The sequence below is a fragment of the Heterocephalus glaber genome, unplaced genomic scaffold (assembly GCF_053883595.1).
Source record: "Heterocephalus glaber isolate CG9 unplaced genomic scaffold, H.glaber_assembly_v1.0 deba00001553, whole genome shotgun sequence".
Lineage (NCBI taxonomy): Eukaryota > Metazoa > Chordata > Mammalia > Rodentia > Bathyergidae > Heterocephalus > Heterocephalus glaber.
In genome coordinates, this window is record NW_028258344.1 from 2,898,097 (window position 1) to 2,922,072 (window position 23,976).

The 23,976-nt window shown below is 41.1% G+C and overlaps 1 long non-coding RNA gene across 4 annotated transcripts in view; it reads right to left on the reverse strand.

The window, feature by feature from the left end:
- The window catches only part of LOC147824119 (uncharacterized), a 40,896-nt gene extending 20,055 nt beyond the window's left edge, over positions 1 to 20,841 (reverse strand). The window contains exons 1-4 of one of the 4 annotated variants that reach the window (XR_015442690.1): positions 20,777 to 20,841; positions 20,070 to 20,310; positions 18,865 to 19,010; positions 9,158 to 15,872 (exon numbers count right to left, since the gene is read on the reverse strand). This is a non-coding gene — a long non-coding RNA (uncharacterized LOC147824119). The other 3 variants (XR_015442691.1, XR_015442692.1, XR_015442689.1) reach the window with 3 other exon arrangements.
- Between the last annotated feature and the right edge of the window lie 3,135 nt (positions 20,842 to 23,976).

The following is a 23,976-nucleotide window of genomic DNA, read 5'->3' on the forward strand; positions in this document are numbered from 1 at the left end:
GGTGTAAAGCTACATGACACATCCATCTGTAGCATCTGCATCTATTTAATGTTGCAGTGATTGCTAAGATCTGGTCATCAAAATAAAAGAGCAGAAGTTGTATGTCCCATACAATGCAATGGAATGATGAGCAACTTTACAGGGTAAGAATAATTATTCAACTGTGACTGCTAGAAAAAGGAAAGGAGAGTTTGAGGGACGCAGATCGCAACCATTCTAGGGGGTAGTTTTTAATATAGGGGAAAGAGTGGGTAAATGGCTTTGATTTTCTGTTGCAGCTTTATTCAGATTAATATCATTTTCAAGAATAGGTGTATTAGAATGGGGTAATATGACTATTAGTTCCCTTCAAGATTTTTTTGTTGAGAGCCATTCTACATAAATTTGTGGGGGAAATAATTTCATAATTAAAGTATGACTATAGCTCTCTGAGGCCTAATGTCACCTTGCCCATGAGTAGGCTGTAGTATTCAAAAACATAACTCTATTTTGCTTCCAGTTACAAGTTGAGGCCGCAATAGTCCCATGATGTTGTAACACTCAAGGGCAAGCGTACATCAGCTGAAGACATTCTGGTTCTTTGAGAACCACCCGGGGGAAAGACAAGTTTTTTATTAACCTGCTATCTCATCCCATTACTATTGTAAGAATGCTCTCCATACCACCTTCATCAACATAAGATGCTCATGACCTAAGATCCTCATCAACATAAGATCTTCAGCCAATAATCCCTCCAATTATTGTGTGTGCACAATAAATAGTGGCTAGCTTGGAGAGTCTTTGTCTTTGCCCACTCTGAGGCACTGACCTCCTGGCTCCTATGTACTTTTAAATTACCCAAGTTTCTATTGTCTTTTCTTTAGCTCTTGCCATTCCCCTTTCTAGGCAGTCAGAGAACTGATCACCTTCCGATTCTTTGTTACTTAGTGATGAAATGTTAGTAGAAATGGCTCAGTGACTTAGGTTCACAGTTGTTATTCACCTCATGATCTAGTTCTCTGTGTCTTTTTGCATATGTATATAGAAAACTATATGTACGTATGTATTAAGTGTGTATCAGTAAAAAACATATAATAAAATTCACCATCTTAGCTATTTTGAAGTGTACATTCAGTATCTATTTTGTTCAGACTCTGAATCTTTTTATATCTGTCTTATCATGGCCTTGCCTCTTCATACAAATTTTAAAGTAAAACTTAAGTACTTGCACTGTGGTATGAATATTCATGCTCTCCCAAAATTCGTATGTTGAAATTTTAACCCCTACAGGGATGGTATGAGGAGATGAAGTCTTTGGGAGGTTATTAGGTCATGCAGATCCCTCGTACTGTGATTAGTACCTTCACAAAGGGGCCCAAGAGAGTCCTCGCACTCTTTGCACCAGGTAAGGACACAGCAAGAAGATACCATTTAGGATTCTAGAAGAGGCCCTCACCAGAATGTCCTGGTGCTCTAATCTTGGACCTCACAGTATCCAGAACTACGATACATTAATTTCAGCTGTTTATAAGCCACCTGAGCTATGATACTCTCTTAGAGCAAACCAAAGAGATTAAGACTGTACAGATGTTAAAATGAAATAAAACATATTCAGGATTAAAATAATAAATTACCCCGTATCAGGAAATGTGAACAGAAAACCATGTGAAAAAAAAGGAAAGAAAAACAAACAACAACTTAGATGTATACCAAAATGAGTGTTTTCCTTTTCAAAGTCAAAAAATTGGGAATGCAATCAGGTGTTAGAAAGGTTTTATATAAAGTTATGGCTCTACCTTTAGAAAATGTAGAATATTAGTTATGCTGAAAAATTATCTTCTGAAGTAGAATTCATTTTTGTAGGAACATAGAAGAAATATGGTAAATAAAACAGATAAACTGAGTATCATATACTTAGGGGAAATACAGTTTGACTATTAATTAATGAGATTTTTGTTTCCTATGCAACATGTAAATATAGTTTCCAAATAATTCTAAAAGAGGAAATCTCAAGTTAAGAACACCTTGGGAAAAACCAGCATTTTTTAAATTAAGAGAAATAAAGACCATAGAAGCTATGTAAAGGCTGTAAAGCATTTCAACTTGCATTTTCTCAACTGATTTATAAAATAAAACTGTAGAATAGCTGAAATTGATATTATTGCTAGATACTATTGCCCTAAAAGTTGGATGAGGAAATAGAGACTTGGGAAAACAAAATGACTGATTCAAGAGCTGCTGGGGTACCACTACTCTCTGTGCAAATGTAGGGGCCTTCGGGCCACCATTCCACTGCTCCCAGCACAGAGAAAGGGGCCTCCCAGCTGCTGTTCCACCACTCCCAGCCCAGAGGAAGGGGCTTCTGGGCCACCATTCCACTGCTCCCAGCGCAGAGGAAGGGGCCTCCCAGCTGCTGTTCCACCACTCCCAGCCCTGAGGAAGGGGCTTCTGGGCCACTGTTCCACTGCTCCCAGCGCAGAGGAAGGGGCCTCCCTGCAGACGTTCCACTACTCCCAGTGCAGAGGAAGTGAGCTGTACGGGCACCAACAGCACGACCCCCCCCATCGAAATGAGAAGGCATGTAAATAAGTCTCAAAACCAGACTTCCAGATCACCTACAGCAACCCCAAAGGGAAATGAGATGGAACACTCTAATGTTCAACCACCTGGACTCCCTGAACTGGCAACAAAAGAGGATCTGGAAAAAAGGAAATCGGAAATAATTTCCCACATAACAGCAGAGATTGTGCTCATAGTGCAAGACATGGTTGATAAATCTAGAGAGGAGCGGAGGAACATGATGGAATCACAACACAGGAAACAAATGGAATCCATAAAGCAGATGCAAACAGATTTCCAGGAGATTAAAAACTCCACTGAAAATCGACACAGCAGAATGAGCCAATGTGAGGACAGAATTACAAATATAGAGGATAAGATTCCGATTAGTGACCAGGAAAAGAAAAATTGCTTCAAAATTGTAAGGGACCATGAGAAATCAATCCAGCAGCTGCTAGACAATGCAAAGAAGAATAACATAAGACTGATTGAAGTCAATGAAGAAAGAGGAGAGAGTGCAGAAACATAAAAAACCTGTTCACAGGGCTGGGATTTAGCTCAGTGGTTCCACCATCTGCCTCACAAGCACAAGGATCCGAGTTGAATCCTGGTACCAAAAACAAAAAAACCAAACAAAAACAACTGTTCACAGAAGTCATGGCAGAAAACTTCCCAAGCAATGAAAAAGAACTTGACATACAGATAAGTGAGGCATATAGGACTCCAAATAGTCTTGATTAAAAAAAAAATATGCATAGGCATATAATTGCTAAGATTCCAGAAACACAACAGAAGAACAAAGGTCTACAAGCAGTTAGAGAAAAGAAACAAATTGCATATAAGGGAAAGCCCATTGGAATCACAGCAGACTTCTCAATGCAAACCCTCGAGGTAAGAAGAGCTTGGAGTGATGTATTCCAAGCCCTAAAGGAAAACAGCCTCCAACCCAGACTGATATACCCTGCAAAACTATCTTTTAAAATTGAAGGAAAAATAAGATATGTTCATGACAAAGAGCACCTTAGGAACTTCATGAATACAAAACCAGCACTCCAAAAAATTTTAGACAATATCCAAGGAACAGACAAGGAGAATCACAACCCCAGGAAGCACAGCAGAATGAATCCATTGGGTGCAACAGGAAATTAAATGTAAAGGGGGAGAATCCAACAAAAAGAAAAAGTCATGACAATGAGTAGTCAATATGTATCAGTTATAACCATCAATGTTAATGGTCTCAATTCACCAATCAAAAGAAATAGACTGGCAGAATGGGTCAAGAAGCAAAATCCAACAATATGCTGCATACAAGAAACACACTTAATTCAAAAGGAAACTCATAGACTGAAAGTTAAAGGGTGGAAAACAATACTCCATGCGACAGGATCCTGAAAAAAAGCAGAAGCAGCTATCCTCTTGGCAGATCAAGTAGATTTCAAACCATTAGTGATTAAGAGAGATGAAGAAGGACACTACATCCTTGTAAAGGGAAGAATCCAAGAGGAAGACATGACAATCATAAATATCTATGCCCCAAACACTAGTGCACCCAACTATATAAAACAAATACTAACAGACATGAAAAGTCATATATGCACTAATACAACTGTAGTGGGGGACCTCAACACCCCACTGTCACAAATAGATAGATCAACTAGACTCAAAATAAGTAATGAAATACTAGAACGCAATCAAACTCCTGAACAAATGAACTTAACAGATGTTTACAGAGTCTTCCACCCCACAAAATCAGAATACACATTCTTCTCAGCTGCACATGGGTCATTCTCCAAAATAGACCACATACTCACACACAGAACATGTTTAAGTAAGTGAAAAGGAATTAAAGTTATCCCCTGAATATTATCAGACCATAGTGCAATGAAATTGGAGATCCATAGCAAAAGAAACTCAAAAAATTTCATAAACACATGGAAATTGAACAACACACTTCTGAATAACCAATGGGTCACAGAGGAAATTAAAGAAGAAATCAGACAGTTCCTTCAATTAAATGACAATGACAATAGAACATATTGGAATCTATGGGACACAATGAAAGCAGTCTTACGAGGGAAATCCATAGCAGCGAATACACATATTAGGAAAACAGACCAAGTCCAAAAAAACAACCTGATGCTGAACCTCAAGCTTCTAGAAAAAGAAGAGTAGGACAACCCCAAAGCTCATACAAGGGAGGAAATTATAAAGATCAGAGGAGAAATCAATGCAATGGAGACTAAGAGAATGATACAAAAAAATCAATGAAGCCAAGAGTTGGTTCTTTGAAAGAATCAACAAAATGGACAAACCTTTGGCCAACCTTGTCAGAAAAAGGAAAGGAAAGGCCCAAATCCATGCAAGTAGGAATGAAAAGGGTGAAATTACAACAGACCCACCAGAAATCCAGAGGATCATCAATACCTACTTCCAGAACCTACACACCAATAAGATGGACAACACAGAAGAAATGGACAGATTCCTAGATACATATGAATTACCAAACTTGAACAAAGAAGACCTAAAAATTCTGAACAACCCAATATCAACCAATGAAATTGAAAATGTAATTAAAAACTTATCAACTAAGAAAAGCCCAGACCCCGATGGCTTCACTGCTGAATTCTACAAGACATTTAGAGAGGAACTGCTGCCACTACTGTTTAAACTCTTCAATGAAATTGAAAGGGAAGCAATACTCCCAAATTCATTCCTGGAAGCAAGCATCACCTTGATCCCCAAAGCAGAGAAAGACCCAACTGAAAAAGAGAACTATAGGCCAATCTCACTAATGAACATAGATGCAAAAATCCTTAATAAGATACTGGCAGACAGAATGCAGAAGATCATCAAGAAGATCATACACCCTGATCAAGTGGGATTCATCCCAGGGATGCAGGGATGGTTCAACATATGAAAATCAATCCATGTAATACACTATATCAATAGAGCCAAGGACAAAAACCATATGATCATCTCCATAGATGCAGCAAAAGCATTTGACAAAATCCAACATGCATTTATGATAAAAATCCTACAAAAAATTGGAACAGATGGTCTCTACCTCAAACTGATAAAACCCATCTATGAAAAGCCAACAGCCAATATCATACTAAATGGTCAAAAACTGAAATCCTTCACACTAAAATCAGGAACAAGACAAGGATGTCCACTATCACCACTCTTGTTCAATATAGTTCTGGAAACATTAGCCACGACAATTAGACAAGAGAAAGAAATAAAAGGAATAAAGATAGGTAATGAAGAAGTCAAATTGTCATTATTTGCAGAGGACATGATAATTTATATAGAAGGCCCCAAGAACTCCACCAAAAGTCTTCTAGACTTAATAACCAAATTCAGTCAAGTAGTTGGTTACAAGGTCAACACACAAAAATCAATAGCTTTCCTCTACACAAATGACAGACTCACTGAGAGAGAAATAGGACAAATAATTCCTTTCACAATAGCATCAAAAAAACTGAAATACCTAGGAATCAACCTAATGAAAGAAATCAAAGACCTCTTCTCTGAAAATTATGGCAGTCTGAAAAGAGAGATTGGAGATAATATCAGAAAATGAACAGACATCCCCTGCTCCTGGGTAGGAAGGATCAATATAGTGAAAATGGCCATACTTCCAAAACTGCTATATAGATTTAATGCAATTCCAATTGAGATCCCAGCAGCATACTTCATGGACCTTGAGAAAACAATGCAAAACTTCATTTGGAACAAGAAGAGACCCAGAACAGCAAAAGCAATTCTAGGTAACAGAGACATGGCAGGGGGTATCACAATTCCCAATGTGCAACTCTACTACAAAGCTACTGTGATAAAAACAGCATGGTACTGGCAAAGAAACAGAATTGAAGACCAGTGAAACAGATTAGAAGATGCAGAAACAACGCCAGACACATTCAGCCAACTCATCTTCAATAAAGGAGCCAAACACCCTCACTGGAGGAAAGATAGCCTCTTTAATAAATGGTGCTGGAAAAACTGGGCTTCAACTTGCCAAAGATTAAAACTAGACCTGTATCTCTCACCATGCACTAAACTAAAATCAAAATGGATTAAAGATATAAATATTAAAATAGAAACTCTGAACCAGTTGGAACAGAGGTTAGGTAGAACCCTTGAAGACTTTGGTGTAGGAAAAGATTTTATGAACAAAACCTCAGTTGCCCATGAACTAGCACAATCAACAAGTGGGATCTCTTATTAAAAGGCTTCTGCACAGCAAGAGAAACCACCAGCAGTGTGAAGAGACAACCCACAATGTGGGAAAAAATCTTCACCTGCTCTTCCTCAGACAAAGGTCTACTATCTCAAATCTATAAAGAACTTTAAAAGATCAGACCTCCCAAATTGAAAGACCCAATCCAAAAATGGGCATCTGAAAGGAACAGACATTTCTCACACAAAGAAGTAGAAATAGCAAATAAATACATGAAAAAATATTCAACATCACTGGTCATTCAAGAGATGCAAATGAAAACAACACTGAGATTCCACTTCACTCCAGAAGGAATGGCTGCTATCATGAAATCAACCAATAACAAATGCTGGCGGGGCTGTGGGGAAAGAGGAACCCTGCTCCACTGCTGCTGGGAGTGTAGACTGGTGCAACCACTGTGGAAATCAATATGGAGATACCTCAACGAACTAGGACTGGAAGTCCCATTTGACCTCACTATTCCACTGCTGGGGATCTTCCCCAAAGAATTAAAAGAATCATACCACAGTGATATATGTTCACCCATGTTCATAGCAGCAGTTTGTAATAGCTAAAACTTGGAAACAGCCCAAATGCCCATCAACTGGAGACTGGATCAAGAAAATGTGTTTTTTTTTATAAAATGCAGTACTACTCAGCCATAAAAAATGAGAAATTAGAGATATTTATAGCTAAGTGGATGCACATTGAGGTGATACTCTTAAGTGAAATAAATAGGACACACATGAATAAATACTGAATAGTTTCTCTGGTGTGAGAAACTGAAAGTGTAAATATGGACTAAATGTATGATAGGTAATGTGAAATAGGAAGAAAAGGGGCAAAGGGGAAGGAAGTGGGAGGGCTAGGGGAAAGGATAGAAGGGAATGGGATTAATATGAGAAAATGGAAAAATAGGAACAAAATCTTTGTAAATAGGGAGGACTGGGGGGGTTGAAGGGAGGGCTTGGCAAGGGTGAAAAATAAGAACCAAGAGGGACTATGTAAAGGTGCAAATTTCCAATGATGAATGTCATTATATTGTATACCTAAAATGTACCAATGATTAGAATGAATAATTGAAAATGTAAAATAGGAAGAAAAAGTCCAAAGGGGTAGGGGTAGTGGGAGGGGCAGGGGAAAGGAAAGAAGGGAAAGGAAAAATGCTGAGAAATGGAAAAAATGGAAATAAAGTCTTTGTAAATAGGGAAGGGTGGAGGGGGTGGAGGGCTAGGAATGGGGAAAAAATAAGATCAAAGATGCATTATATAAAGGTACAATTCCCAAAGAGAAATGTAATTGTGTTGTATACCTACAATGTACCTATAAAAGAATTTAATAAAAAAAATACAAAAAACCTCCCCCAAAACAAAGACAAACAAACAAACAAAAGAATTATAAAACTTAAACCTACAGTTCTGAACAGTGGGTTAGGATGAGCAGTATGGCAGGAGAAACAGTGAGATGCAGTTATGATGAAGTAATCAACTGCAATTAGTGACTCCTGCCTGTGTAATAGGAAATGGGACGGGAAAGGAGGCATCCTTAGGTTTTTCTCTGAGAAGAGTTGTCGTAGGCTGAAGCTGAAAAGTGACTGCTTAATACCTTGTGGTTCTTGTGAAGTCAGGGAAACTACTTTGGCACTTGTATTTCAAAATAGTCATGTCCAATTGTATTCTAAGAAGAAAAAACATAGCTCTGTCTCACGAAGCTACACATAGTGTTTTTTAAAAAGATTTGAAATCATGATATCCTGGCTGTGGCAAGGATTTTGTTCCAGAGGAAAAGACAGAAGGTTGGACTCGAGGTAAGGAGACCTGGTGTCTATTCTCATCCTTATGATTACAATCAGGCACATGCAGAACACAGGTCCTTCCACCTGGAAACATTTTTTCAGACAAGAAAGACTTGAGTTAATCCTCATCTCAAACTCCTGTCAGGAAATGAATCATCTTCTCTGAGACAGAATCCAAGAAATTGTCCTACTTTCTGCCTTTCACATTTGCCTACACTGACTTTTATGATTCTTGGTTCTGCTGTCCTGACTGCATTCCTTTGACTTCATTTTATCCTTTCAATGGCTTGAACTTCATATTCTTAGATGAGTAGTTTGGACAACTCACATACTCTCTGGAAGATTTAGTTCTAATCATCCAAGAAATACAGACAATTAAAGACCTAAGATTGGTGAAAAAGTTAAATGAGCTGAAGTAAATGAAGTGACACAAACCATAAAAATTTGATAAATTGGATTTTATCAAAATTAGACATTTTACCCTTTGAAAGACATTAGGAAAATAAGACAAGGCAAAGAACTAAAAATATATATTTGAAATACATTACATTATAACGTAACTGTATTCAGAATATCTTGTGACTTAATAATAAAAAAAGAAATTTTAATGAAATTTTCATGAAAAATACATGAATTTCAGAGTCACCTGAAAAAACGTTCAGTATCTCTTAACATCAAAGAATTTCATGTTAAAACCTCAATGAAATAAAGCTTTGAACCAATTAGAATGTTAATAATCAAAAAGAAAATAAAAAACATTAATAAGGATATAGAACAACTCTCATACACAGATTATGGCACTACAAAATTATGTAACCACTTTGAAAAAAATTTGGCAGTTTCTTGAGAAGTTACATATAAATCTACTGTAGGGCTCAACCATTGCACTCCTAGGTATGTAACCCAAGGGACACAAAAACATGAAAAGATATGTAAGTAAAGGTTCATGGAAGCTTTATTCAGAATAGCCATATACAAAACAACCCAAATGTCATCAACAGGAGGATAATGGATAGACAAAATATGATATATCTATAAAATGGAAGACTGTTGATCCATGAAAAGAAACAATTTGATAAACATAATAAAAGAGATGAACTTCAAAATCATCACTGAGCATAATAGAAAGCAGATACAAAGCGCAGTAGTGCATTACTCCCATTTCTGTAAGATTATTAAAGATGCAAACTAACCTACAGTGATGAAAAGCAGATTGGTGGTTGCCTGAAAACAGGAGTGGGGACTGGAGTGGGGAACAAAGAGATATGGTGATCCTTTTGAGGATGCTGGGAATATTCTCTTTTCATTAACGTTGTGTTTTCACACAACTCCCATAACTCAGTGGCTGGTGTAACAGGGATTAGTGTAATTCATTGCAAGTGAGTGATTCCTCATCAAAATTGACTTACTATAATACAACAAGGGCAATGCTGAGATCCTGGCTTGGCTCAAAATTCTAAATATCGGTTAACTATTATTATTTTTATCACTGTTAATATTATTATTACCATACTATTGACATCTGACTCTCCCTCATGCACATTCCGCAGCTTATCCAAGTTCCTATGTGCACAAAATAGAATAGAATAAATCCAAAAATCGAGATCTACAGCTCTCTCTGAATCACTTAGTGAAACTCCTTTCCTCCTGAGAGGGTCAGTGGAAGGATCAAATGATAACATATTAATTGAGGAGGTAAACTGAAAATATTAGGTTTTGTTGTTTTTTATTATTTGTTTACTCATCTGATGGCTCCCCAGAAAGCTAGCATTATTGCTATTGAAGGCAGAAAATGTCGATCAGAAATCTGTAAATACCAAGTATTTTCTTTGATCTTTTATAGTTTCACTTGACATTAAAAATCTTAAAATTGTCAAAAATGATGGACTTTAAATAAACTTTGATTCAAAGTTGGGTCTTCCACTCACCAGCTGTATGACCTTCGACAAAATGCATGATATATTTTAGACTCAGTTTGTCATCTTTAAAACAGGCAGAACAGTAATAACTGATAAGGTTGGTGTGAGATTAAGAAAAGATGTAGACTACATTGCACATCACCTTAGATCTGGTAAATGCACAGGAGATAGGAACTGTTCTTGTCTTCTGCCTAGTAGTCAAATATGATGACATGTGTGCATTTAGCAAGAGTCAGTGGGCACCCCTGGAGCTATGGATCCACTGAAAGTGTGTGGTGTATCATGGAGGTCTCCTATTTGCATCTCTCTGCTGAGTATTTTCTCACTCTGTGGTTGAGACATTGTATGCTAAAAGTCAGGGTGGCACTGGGTCAAACTCTACATTCATTCTACATTCTCTTCTCACTGCAGGTAATTTCCTCTGTCCATTTGCTGTTAATGATGTCATTTTCAGTGCTGGTGGCCAATCATGTAACCTAATCATATCATTGAATCACTTTGAATTCATCTCTCTCAACAGCTCCAGATGGCATCTGAACACTCATTGGTAATAAACAAGGAGCAATATTTTAAAATAAAAGACTTTTCTAATCAACTTCGATAATTACCTGAAAATAATAATAATTCTGAATCTTCTTTATAACCCATATAGAAAACCTTAAGATCATGAAGAAAAGAAATACTAATTAGCTATTTTCACTCTACCTAAAAGAGTAGGACCAAAGGCATTCAGTCAGGAAACTTGAAGTCACATCTTCAAAAGAAAGTTTGATTAAGGAAAAAGTGAGGCAAGCATCCATAGTCTTGTGGCACGGAAGTAAGAATTCAAACAAATGTTAATGTAGAAAGTGGTCCAATGTGAATGACTCAAAATCACTTTAATTTAGGGAAATGAAAGGAGAAGCTACTTGTCTTCTCTAAGTGAAGACCTCAAAGCATCAACTGTCTCTTGCCATAGGATAGAGATAGGAATTCTATAAAATCAAAAGCTGTAATGAGTGTGTTGTTTTTAATAAGATTCCAGGCCGGGGATTTAGTTCTGTGGTTCTGCTGCCTGTCTCACAAGCACAACGTCCCGAGTTCAATCCCCAGTACCAAAAAAACAAAAATTCTGAAAGTTTTGGGGCCGGGGATTTAGCTCAGTGGTTCTGGTGCCTGCCTTGCAAGCGCAAGGTCCTGAGTTCGATCTCCGGTACCAAAAAAAAAAAAAACAAAAAACAAAAAATTCCAACTTGCCCTTCATACTGCTTAATCTGCAGATATGCAAATATTTCATTTTGAGTGCTCAGTCATTCAATTAATGATGGCAACAACAACACAAAATGTTTCCAGAGCTGCAGGAGGGCTAAAATGAAGGATTATGGATCCCTGTATGCCCAGAGCACTGGGTCTTGATTGATACCCTGCAGAGTGTTAGATCCACCCACCAGAAAATGCTCTTGTGTTATATGTAGACAAATCTGATGAAGCAAAGGATAACGGCTTCCTTTTAGGTAGAGAAAAACTGCTAAGAAAACAAGATTGGCGCTCAAAGGCTGGGATTTATCAGCCTGCTCTTGTCTATCCCAAGTCATTACTGTATCATCCTCTTGAAAACATTAACAATGTGGCTGAGAAAAGTGGGTCAAAGTAATTATTTTATTATCTAATGACCTCTATTTACAGAAAATTTCCCTGAGAATACTGGAGAACTCCTCACACAGATTTCAAAGTTTGTATATAACAAAAATTTGGTGATCTCAAAAATACAAAGGCTATATTATGAGGCTTTGCCATGTTTGTGAACGAAATGGTAGTTCTACTGTATTTTAGTTATTATGAATCCTGAAGCTGTTTTGAAAATGTAATTGCAAAAGGAAAGTTATTATTTTCCCTGTTATCCATCCTTCCGTAGTGTGCTAACAAAATCTGGATTTTCCATGATACCACTATAAACCCATTCTTAGTCTATATTATTTCCAATGGGTCTGAGGGCAGAAACCTACCTTTCCATGCCCCATGCCTGGGCAGTCTGAAGACTTCATCCTTTGGCAGTAATATAACCATCACATGAGAAAATCCCACTAAAATAGAAGCTAACAGAGCAAAGCACACTCGAGAGATAAGAAGAGAATCTCCAGTATTGGAGTTTGAGTCTCTGGAGCTACTGCACCCCTGGACTCTCTTATTGAAGAAATCAGTAAATCTTTGGTTTTGTATTTTTGTGGTTAAGCTTTTATTTGTTTCAAATCAGATTGAGTTGAATCCAAAAAGAAGTCCTAGATAATAAAAGAATGGAATTCTCACACTTTAAAGTTGTATATGGTGCTTGCTTTGGCAGCACATATACTAAAGTTGAATATGACTGACCCTTTATAAGAATGTTGTTTTCTTTACTTAGTACCTTATATGAAAATATATCCTGGCTTTTAGATTAACCTCACCAGTCATCAGAGGAAGAGAAAAAAGTGGATGTGAAGAGAGTGAATGCTGAGAAGTATTACTTTTTACCTCAGTCATTGGTTTACGGCTATCAAAAGGAGTTCTCGCTGTAAAAGCACACACAGCAGCACACCTCCCACTTTTTTTACACTAGATAGGATGGGAAAATGATGATGGCTCCTTGGCTTGTCAAAAGGTGGTCCCTGCCTGTGTCACCATTTCCAAACACCTAGGCTTTTGCACACTTACTAGTAACTCCTGCTATTACTGAATCTCATGCAGGGCCTCAAAGGTAGCCCTTGCTACTTCTTATTTCTAGATTTTCCCATCTTCCCTAAGCAACCCTTCTTATGACCCTGCACTACCGTCTAACACATTTTTCCTCCTGAGAAACCTTTGTTGACTTTCTGGAATTGGATAAAGGGCTACTCATTAGCTTCAGAAACATCCTGTGTTCTGACTCCATGTGCCCCTATGGCACTCCTCATAATGTCTTGTCACTTCATTGTCCATTTTGAGAGATAAACAATAAGTTCCCTGCAGGTAAGCATACCTGTGTCTCTATGTATTGTATCATGTCTTTAGAAGATAGTGATGCTCACTTAATGTATCTTGAATATTCACTGTAGGTCTGGATGCTTAATCACTGCTAGGGCCTTTCAATGCAGTGAAATAATTCTTGGACTCAGAGAAAACGTTACCTGAGTCCTGATCCAGCCATGTATTAGCTTAAGGACTTTGAGTAATTCTCTCAACCTTCCTGAACTGACTTCCTCATCTTTACATGGAGCATATATTCTCATCTAACAGTACTACGATGAAGATTAAATTATACACATCTGAAATCACTGACATCATTAAACTTCAACAAATGCCTGTCCTTTTGCTTTCTGTAATGTTTTTTATTTCCCCATTCTTTGAAGGAATTCTACCTCTTCTCCGCCTTCCAACTTTTTCTATGATGATTCTCTCAGCCCATTTTCTTCTGCATCCTTCTCAGAATATCTGCAGCAACCTCTGTGACTCTCACATTTAGACATTTGAATCCCAGAAGGCAGCAGTTCTCAAAAGCCCTTCAGTAGACTATGACTAATGTACTGCAAATGTGTGAGAAAGTTTTCATGGCTCTGGGGCAAAAGAAAGAAAAAGTTTTTCAGAAAGCATTTTGATTTAGAAGAAATGAGTTATTCTTAAGAGAAAGGAATAAATTATTCTTGATTATGAGTTTAGGTCTTCACTACATTTTAGTATCTAATCTCCTGTTATTCATTAAATGTTGATGAAATTTATTATAAAAATATTTTTACTCACAAAATTAAAAAGTGATAACCCAATGTAGGTACCCATTACTTTAGTTCTTATTATGTGAAATTTAAAATCTGAGAAATATCATCACAGATTCCCTGTACAAGGTATGAATTTAAAAAATCTGATTATTTAGCAGTAAGAAAAAAATTCCAAAAGAATTTACTGAGGTGTTAGCCAGTCTCCAAAGACACTCAAAGGAGCCACATCCCTCAAACTTATGTGCTTACCTAGCTGCCTCTCCTTAATCTGGTTCATTCTGTGACTCATTTCTATCTAATAGAATTGAACAGAACAAATGTTATCTAAGCACAGGTAGAAATAGTTTTTTAGTTTCCTCCTTAGACTCTTGTACACCTACTCGGAGGAAAGCCAGACACCTTGAAAGAATTCAGACTAGTCTATAAATTGCATAATGGAGAAGACCAACTCTTAATGCAAGGAGACACAAGGAGAGAAACGGATAGCCAGCTATCCTCAGATATTCAAGTCAGCCCTGGCGAGGTACCAGATATGTGAATCACTCTTACATACTCCATGCCTAAGGAATATAATATGGAAAAAATGGAAAATCCAACCAACAGCCAAAATTGACATATAAAACTGACAACCATCCAGCCATCCTAAGCCAAGGGCACCCTACAGACTGGGCCTTCAGTCATAATGTAGCATAGGTCACTCCCTGACTATGTCCTGCCCTAATTCCTGACCTACAGAAAAATGAGTTTAATATAAGATCATTACCACCAAACTCTGGGGTAAGATATTATACATTAATAGATGATCATTACAATTTCAATAAATGAATTGCTCACACAATGGAAAGAGAAACGTAAGGAGTAGGTCTCTGAAACCACAAGGAACCAGAAGTTCTGGGAACTTTGTGATAGAAGCCAATGGAGAATCTCTTCAGCACCCACCCATCATGAATTATCTTTCAGTCATGTACTACATTTTCAGTCTTGAAGTTGCTCCACTCAAGATGAAAATTCCAGAGAAAGACATTCTGATTGATGCAGTTTGTGAATTGTTTCATTCTTATATCCAGAATGAACTCATCCCAGCTAAATCACTTAGACTAAAAGGTAGAGAATGACTCTTTGCCAAAGAAAAATCAAGATGTTCTACCAGATGGAGGAAAAATGCATTGAATGCAAGACAACAACAACTAAAAGTAATTCCAAATATAAAGATTCTTAATAATTCTTTTACTTGACCCCTTTGACTTAGAGAGCATAGTTAGTTTTCTTTAAATGCAAAGTGGCAGACTTCAAAGAGATTTATATTTTCAGAAATTCTGAGCTCTTGGTAGAAAAAAAGTAGCATTTCATTATTTGAAAGAACTTGAACTTAATTTGTGTCTAACATTTGAGTAAAGAGAATTACCCTCATGCAGCCTTTGGAGGAATGCACTGGTGTTTCCTTTGTCAAATCATTCAAAGTGCAATCACATTTCCACCACAGGATGCTTTCTGAGCTAACACCAGATGAGGAGTTGCAATGCGGAGGAGGGCACGAAGTAGGTCATCATGATTTGTTTCCATAATTGTTTGGAGTGGAAAACCCACCATTATACTCAATGGACCCACTCAGGGGACTCTCTGCAGCTGTGCTAGGAGGGCTGTTGGGAGCACAGTGGGCTGGCTCAAGCATCAGGAAAACAGCTGCCTTTTGTCTGCAGAAAAGAAAGCCACAAGTTAGAAAATTCCCTCTTCTTAGAATTAATCAGCATGGGTGGGATCAGTGTGGATGGGCTCAATTATAATTTAACAGCTTGTGCTGTATCGGGCTTTAGGGGGACAAATGAGATATACTGCACCTATATCTATCTGTTTCTTTTTCCAGATGAATTAAACCATCATCTACATAATCTATTTCACATATTTTGCAAAAAAAAAAAAAAAAAGGAAATAGTCAAACAATTTAACATCTGATTTAAATGCAACCAATATTTATAAGGTCTTTGGTAAATTCCGGGTGTGGTACCAGGCACTGGGATACAAAGAACAAGACAAATGAGGCTGCTAACTCCATGGAGGTCACATTCTATCAGCAGAAATAGGCAACATGTAAACAAATAATTTTAGATAGTGATAAATGCTATGAGGAAATACACATAGCTCTGTGGGAAAGATTAATGAGGGAGGAGGTGTCTAGAGAAGTCAGGAACCATCTCTGTGGTATGGTGACAATTTAACTGAGTTCTAAGAAACAGAACGAGAGATTCCAAGGGAAAAGCTTGTAGGTAGATGATATCCTGAGTACAGATACCCCAGAATGGGTAAACCCTGGCCAGAAACACTCAAAAGCTGATGTATCTGAAGCAAGCCAAGTGGTGACGGGGTCAGGGATTTAGCTCAGTGGTTTTGCTGTCTGCTGCACAAGCACAGGGACCTGTTCGATCCCCGGTACAAAAAAAAAAAAAAAAAGACTCTTAGAAGCCAAGTGGTGACAAGGAGTGTGAAATTTATTCTATTACAATGCAAAGCCATCAGTGTGTTTCAAGTAGGGCAAGTGTTGTGGTATGATTAGCACATTTGAATAATTACTGGCTGCTATCTAAAATGTCCACTAGAGTAGTCAAATCACAAACAAAAGGATCAATCCCAAGCTTGCCTCAGAAATTCAGGTGAGATGTGCTGTTGCCATGAAGTAAGATAATGATAGTGGGAACAGAGAAGACTAAACAAATGAAAGACATATTTTGGAGATGGAACAGGGGTTTAACATACCAATAAAGTAAAAATTTCTAGGAAGGAATGGGAAATAGGGATGAGAAACTACACAGAAGAAAAGCAGACATGGATGACTTCTCAATTTTTCTTTTTTATCTAAGTAAGTGATTAGTAATACCATTTGGAAAATGGAAAATATAAAGAAAGATGATATTCAGGGAAAAAGTCAAGTGCTCTGTATTCCACCAAGTATGTGATGACTAATAGATAGCTAGGGAGAGATGTCAAGAAGACAGATACATCAACTTTGAATTTGGACTTAAAAACATGTAAAAATAAGGATGGGGATCTAGTTCAGTGGCGCTGTGCCTGCCTCGCAAGTGCAAGGTCCTGAGTTTGATACCTGATACCAAAAAAAAAGAAAGAAGAAAAAAAAGGATAAGAATTTTTGGGAATACTTCAAAGATTGCAAGAAAACATTTTTTTAGAATAACTGAGTATGCTTCTATCACCTAAACCCTGCAGATAGTCTTCAAGACAGTTGTTCTTTAACATGATCTAGTTGCATTAGTCACCTAGAAAACTGATTAAAAACTCAGATTAAAAACTAACATATTGGAGCAGAGTCATTATGATGGGGTCCAACTTTGAACAACTCTTGGAGTAATCCTTATAGTTTCAAAAGTGGAAGACCTCTACTTCAGAATATTTTGTCAGGAAATTTTACTTCTTAACTATCATTTTCTTCAAGTTGATGAAACTTCATTGAAATCCTTGTAGTTAATATCACAATTACTCTATTTCCTGGTTTAGTTCTCTGATCTTCTGAGACATAAGAAGCCATGTGGGGAGTGTAAAATTTTGTGGCCCTGTAAATCTGTACCACTACCACTGTTCATATGAACAGAAGTGGTTGGGAGAGACAGGGGAGCAGTGTGTGTGTGTGTGTATGTGTGTGTGTATGTGTCTGTGTGTGTGTGTGTGTGTGTGTCTGTGTGAACAATCCCCCTCAGATAATGCCAATAATGTAAAGAAAAATTGCAATATATTACCTCAAAGATTTGCAGCTTTGAATCCTAGGCTGTTGCAAAGAATTTTGAAAAATAGCATATTGATTAAACCAGCAGACTCCAGCATCTACTGTAGAAGTTCACCTCCTGCCTTCAGCATTTAACTGTGCATCTCAGGACAAATTACTTCATATTTCTGTACCTCTATGTGCTCCTTTGTAAATGAGGGGAAATAATATCTGGCTCAAAAGACTGCAATGAGGATTAAATAAAACAATAGAAAAAGACTGGTCCATACTACCCACACCATACAGGTATATAATTTCAAGCCAAAAGAGACTATAAATCCCATCCCATACACACACATTGTAGGCAAGAAAACAAAGATCACAATTTGTTTGATGACAAATAAAAATTAACTCCAAGGGTTAATGGATTCTACCATCATAGTTCATTATATTAAAAAAATTACTTAACTTAGCATCAATTTCTTTGTATAAACCATAGGTCAGTTAGCAGAAGGATTATTTGGTCATATCTATTTATAAGTTTTGAAAAATAAAATGCCTCACCACACCACTAAAAGACAGAAATACTTTCAGAAAATTGCCTGTCTCTCTGTTCTCAGGTCTTTCTGCAGGTAAAACATCTGCCTGCTGAGTGATCTGGCCAAGTCCTCATTCAAGTCACTTGTCTGGAAGCATTTTAGGACAGACAGGGTAAAGAGACAGATAAGCACAGAGTGATCAATTTAGGAAACTGGTGTGTGGAGGAGCGTGAATGCAGGCGGCCGGTGGGAACTGAAGGGTTGGGCTGGAGAGACCCAGAGCAGAAGGGCCCAGGGTGGGGGACAGGAGAGGGCATAACTGGAAGGAGCAAACCCAGGAAGGAGCAGGAGCCATGCAGAGGACAGGGATCCCACAGGCATGAGGGTGGGAGTGCAGGCGGCGGCACTGGGGCACAGAGACCCACGCACACCCACCTCAGTGACCTGGCTCACAGAATCCATGGGGAGGCTTTTGGGAAACTGCGGCAGGTGGGAGCAAGGCCAAAGTGGCGGCCACAGACTGCTGTTAAGCCCACCTTCCACAAAGAACACGGGGCTGCTTCACCGGTGGAGGCAGAGCCCTGGAAAAAAAAAAGGTAGGATTTGTTGACCTACAGCAGCTGGTCATGAAAAGGGAGTTGATGCAGCGTGGGAAAGGGCACAGAGTGCTATGAGCACACTGGGATCAGACTGTTGCTGCACAGCCAAGGGAGGGAGACCGCAAAGCCTGCCGAGATGACCGCTCTCCTGGGAAGAACTGTGGTTCTGCGGAGAGTCGCCTCACCGAATGTGAGAACTGAAACCGGACAACTGAGAAAATGACCTGATTCCTCTAGGAATGTCACAGGACTCCTTCCACCCTCACACGTGAACACAGAAACAGGCGCTTCACACATCACAATCAGGAAGGAAACAAGCTCTATGCACGGGTGAGGTTCCCCTACATTCGGACTAGAGCACCTTTCGTCAGAAGCGTGCAAGCTAACCGAGTGATGGTAAGAATGGGTAGAAAGTGGAGCCCTGACACCTGTTGCGGCCGGTGTAGGGAACAGTTTGGTATTTTCTCAACAAGAAGGAAAGCCGTTTCACTTACTAGTAATGCCTAGGTAGACACACCAAAGAACTTAAAATAGATGTTCAAGCAAAAATGTGTATCCTCTATATCTGTCAATGATGTGCCAAGACGAAACAGTCCCAGGGCCCAGGGATTTAGCTCAGTGGTGCCGCCGCCTGCCTCCCAAGCACCATGTCCCCAGTAGTTCCGTCCCCGGTACAAAAAACAAAGAACCAAATGGCAAAGAAACGGTCCCAGAATGAGTTGAAGATACCAAAAACTGGATGTAAATAGAAAGTGACTATTTCTCCCAGGCAGGGTAAGTGGTGAAAGGGAAAATGGTCTGAGGACTGCAGTATCTTTTTGAAAATCCAATGGCTTTCTTGACACCACATTATCAATCGCCTAACTGGTCCGAACCGGATGCCAAGCAGTAACACAAACCTCAACATCCACAATTTCAACAATGACACTATACATATCCGACCCTGGTTTTCTGGTGCATTGGGTAACCTCTGCCCAGCCGGCCCTCCCCTTTCCCCCAATCGATGGTGACGCTTCTCCTCACTTCTGTAGCCCTCCTTACCTGCTGGGCCCCGTTAGTTCTGCCGGTCAAGTTGAAGGAAGGCCTTGGGCATGGTCAGCTGGGCATCCTGGGTGGACGTGCGGAGTCCTACGCAGCAGCCTCGCGTCACGGAGTGTGGCAGCCAGATGTCCCAGGTAGGGGCCTCCGGTGCTAGGTGTCTGGAGTGGTGAGGGCAGTGGGTGAGTCCTCGGGCCCCAAACCACCGAGGAACTGGCGCTGAGGACAAAGGCAGGGCTGCAACCTGATGCTCCGGAGGTTTAGCAAGAGGAAAAGATTACACTTCATTATGGTCTGCACACTACAGAAACACACAGCCTCCACCCAACACCGGTCCCAAGGGAAAGAAGGTTGGGCGGGCAGAACAGATCTTAGGAGATGGAGAGGCAGCGGGCGGGGTGGGGAGGAAAAGAGGAAGAGGAGGGAGAAGAGGGCACAGGAAGAGAGGAAGGGCGGGGTAGGGGAGAAGAGACCCGGGAGAAGACTGGTAGGAGGATGCGGGGGGTGGCGGGGCAGTGGGGGGGGAGAGGAGGGGAGGGGCCGGGCTGGGCCACGGGAGAGAGGGGAAGGCCCCACCGGACCACGGGAGCTCGAGAGTGGAGCAGCGGCGGGGTCCTGGGGGCGGAGAGGAGGCCGAACATGGCCAGTCCTCAGGCCTCAGGCCCCAGAGAACCATCTCTCAGGGCCCGAGCCCGAAGGCCGCTCCTTACCTTCGTCACGGCGGGAACACGGAGAGACGCACGGGGTGGGACGTGCAAAACACGTGACCGCTTGGGCTTGCGCACGGAAACGTGGGGGGGGCATTTGGCGGAAGGGGCGGGGCCTAGCCGGGCCGGGTGGAACTTGGCCACACCCCCATCCCTGGCCCCCTCTGCAGATGCAGCCCTTCCACTCCTAAAACCCAGTTCAGTTCAGCTCCCCTCTGTCCCAGTGCCTCAGCCCTGCACTCCTCCACAGTGACTAACCCCCCCCCATCCATTTCTGGTAACTGGACCTTGGGCCGATCAAGGCCAGACTCCAACTGACAGGCCCGACTCCAACTGACAGGCCCACTGCCTGCAGGCCCCGCCCTCTCGGCCAATGGCGACACCCACTTTGTGGGGCAGGTGCCTGTGCAGTCATGGGCCTCACACTACCCACAGAGCTGACCAGGAGGAAAGCGTGCAGTCCAGTGTTCCAGCTCCTCAGGTAAGGGAGCCTGCGGGCCTCGGGCCTCAGCCCTCCCCCTGGGAGATTGTCCAAGACCCGCATGGAGCCCAGGAGGGGACGGAGGTCGCCTTGCTGGCCCCCCTGGAGAGCCAGCCCATCACCTTCAAGCCCGAGGAGATGGAGAAGGCCAGCAAGCTCCAGCAGGCCGCGCCGCAGCACATCCAACAACAGCTGCTGGCCAAGCAAGTGAAGGCCTTCTCTGCCTCGGCTGCCCTTGCCCCCCGCCACTTCTGCCCTGCAGCCCATCCACCTGCAGCATCTGGCCACGACCTAGGCCACCTCCATTACCAGGGTGCAGCACGCCATCCTGCAGCACCACCTGGCTGCCACCGCCACCATTGGCATCCACCCCCACGCCCACCCGCAGCCCCCGGCCCAAGTGCACCACATCCCCCAGCCCCACCTGACGCCCATCTCCCTGTCGCACCTCACTCACTCCATCACCCCCAGCCACCCGGCCACCTTCCTCGCCAGTCACCCCATCCACATCATCCCCGCCTCTGCCATCCACCCCAGGCCCTTCACCTTCCATGCTGTCCTGCACGCTGCCCTCTACCCCACCCTGCTCGCTCCTGGGCCTGCAGTGGCAGCTGCCACCGCCCTGCACCTCCACCAGCAGCACCTGCAGCACCGCCCCCCCCCCCCCGCCAAGCCACAGAAGTCAGGGCGTGGGAGTCTCCCCGGCTAGGGCAGGCGCCCCGCGGTTCCTCCCTCGGGGTTTGCAGCCAAGAGTGCCAGCCTGCGCACACTGGGCGTGCAGGGTCCAGTGTCTGGGAGCCAAAGAGTCGAGCTTTGGCTCCCAGGGATGGGCTGGGAGTGAGGCTGGCTTTGGGTTTACTATCAGGGATCCCCTTCCTCCTTTTGCTGTCTGCCTCTCCTGTGTCCCTGGGCTAGGGAGCTCCTGTCAGTGCTGCCTGCACCTACAGGTCGTCACCTCCACATGGTCCCCTCTTGCCTCTATTTTCTATCCTGCGCTCCTCCCCTCTTCCGGCCTCAAGACATTCTCCTTGTCTCTGGCCCCCGAAAGGTCCCACACCGTCCACTCCTGCGTTCCCGATGCCCTGCTGCTCCCACTCCGCAGCCTGTGGGCAGTGTCTTCCCTGTCCTCGGTGACACGTTGCCCAGGTGAGGTGGGAAGGAAATCTAACCTGGAACCAGAAGTGACCCAGTCCCGAGCCCAGAAGAGGCCTCCGCGTGGCCCCGGGGGACAGTCCTCCTGCCCGTCGGTGACCACTGCCTGCGCCCTTCCCAGGGCGGGCGCCTGTGATGGGCATATCTTCTGTTGTGTTGGTGTTCCCTCCTTCATTTATAGAATTTTTTAATGTAAAAATTGCACTCAACTCTATAAAGGCAAATGCTGCTTTTTGTAGCTCATATAAAAAGGTTCCATGTTTGTAGTATACTGCAATAATATTTTCTACATCCAGCTCTTTAAGTGATCCCTGTTCTGCTGGCTTTGTGTAAGTGTGTTTGCCCTAGTTGAATTAAGGAACTTTAAGGGTTATAAAATGAAAGCAAAAAAATAAAGTAGTTGTTTTCTGCTAGATAGAAAAAAAAAGTACTATGGCTGAATGAGTCTAATGTGAATGTATATGTATTTTATTGAACATTGTTATCACTTACATTTTGTTTTCTGTTTATATTTTTTTCACTTTCCTACCTTTTCCAGCTTCTTTTTAGCATTCTGAAACTTTCCTCATTCCTTTTATTTTTCTTCTAATGGGTTAAAAGTGAGTACTTTAGTGGTTCATTAGTTACTAATAGTTTAGTAGTTGCCTCTAGAGCTTCAACGTGTATTTGATAGAATGTTTAATAAAGTTCCTATCTATGTTCTTCTCCCAAGCAGACTAAAGACTGTATTTTGAGGATCATTATATTTAAATGTCCTCTAATCGATCGATTATTAGTGGTCCTAGTGATTGGTTTTTTAGTTTAGTTTTGTTTTTTGTTTTGTTTTTTTTTTGCAGTACTGGGTTATAAGCCCATAAAAAGGAAAATGAAAATCTTTCTTTTGAAATACCAGTTGGCTCCAAGGTTCTTGGAGTGAGAAAATCTGCTGAGAATGGGTCCAAGCGACAGCATCGTGAAGAACACAATTTTACCTCACCAAGTTAAACCGCCCTGCAGTTCCTAGAAACAGTCTTCTGGCAGGAATGCCTGCAGCCACTCCATTTTTTGGCAGGGATTTCTCCATCATTGTTTACAAAAAATTATCAAGTTCATTGATACCAGTTCATGGCCTTTTTCTGCAAATTCACTATGAGGTCCTGTGTGCTTGCGTTAATATCCTTGATTGGCACGCCTCATGTAACAAACACCTCTGAGATGATTCTCAAACTGCAGTTAGGGTTAATGTGCAAAGACTTCTTGCCCTCTATCTAGGTTTGGCTTTTCTGCTGTCCACATTAAGATAATTTGTCACTCAAGACTGCATGGAGGTTGTCACTCCAGGCAGTCCTGGCTGGAGTGCAGCTAGGCCCTACACTCATTTGAGACTAGAGAAAAGGAAAACAGAGATGCAGGGGAAATGTGTGGAAACCAAGCTGCTGGGTGAACTGTTTTGGGTGACTCTCATTGGTGTCACATTGTCATGAATATAATTTGGATTAGACTTGCCTTTTATAAGCTGGTACATTTATACTATTATGTTACTCTGTCTCCTGACTAAAACTTGACCATGAAAGCTACATGATTTTGGTTT